Here is a 588-nt window from a genome sequence, read left to right as displayed (position 1 = left end):
ATCTTTCCTTTTCTCCTTTGCTTTTTCACGTCTCTTCTTTTCTACAGCTATTTGTAAGGCCTCCCTAGACTAGCCATTTTGCTTTTTTGGCATTTCTTTTCCATGGGGATGGTCTTGATCCCTGTCTCCTGTACAATGTCACGAACCTCATTCCGTAGTTTATCAGGCACTCTCTCTATCAGATCTAGGCCCTTAAATATATTTATCACTTCCACTGTATAATCATAAGGGATATGATTTAGGTCATACCTGAATGGATCAATGCAAAGAAATAGAGGAAAACAACAGAATGGGAAAGACTAGGGATCTCTTCAAGAAAATCAAAGATACCAAAAGAACATTTCATGCAAAGATGGGCACAATAAAGGACAGAAATGGTATGGACCTAACAGAAGCAGAAGATATTAAGAAGAGATGGCAAGAATACACAGAAGAACTGTACAAAAAAGATCTTCATGACCCAGATAATCACGCTGGTGTGATCACTGACGTAGAGCCAGACATCCTGGAATGTGAAGTCAAGTGGGCCTTAGAAAGCATCACTATAACAAAGCTAGTGGAGGTGATGGAATTCCAGTTGAGCTGTTC

This window comes from Bison bison, unplaced genomic scaffold (assembly GCF_000754665.1).
Source record: "Bison bison bison isolate TAMUID 2011002044 unplaced genomic scaffold, Bison_UMD1.0 scf7180017864500, whole genome shotgun sequence".
Taxonomy (NCBI): domain Eukaryota; kingdom Metazoa; phylum Chordata; class Mammalia; order Artiodactyla; family Bovidae; genus Bison; species Bison bison.
The sequence above is the reverse complement of the archived record's forward strand: the minus strand, read 5'-3'. Positions refer to the sequence as shown.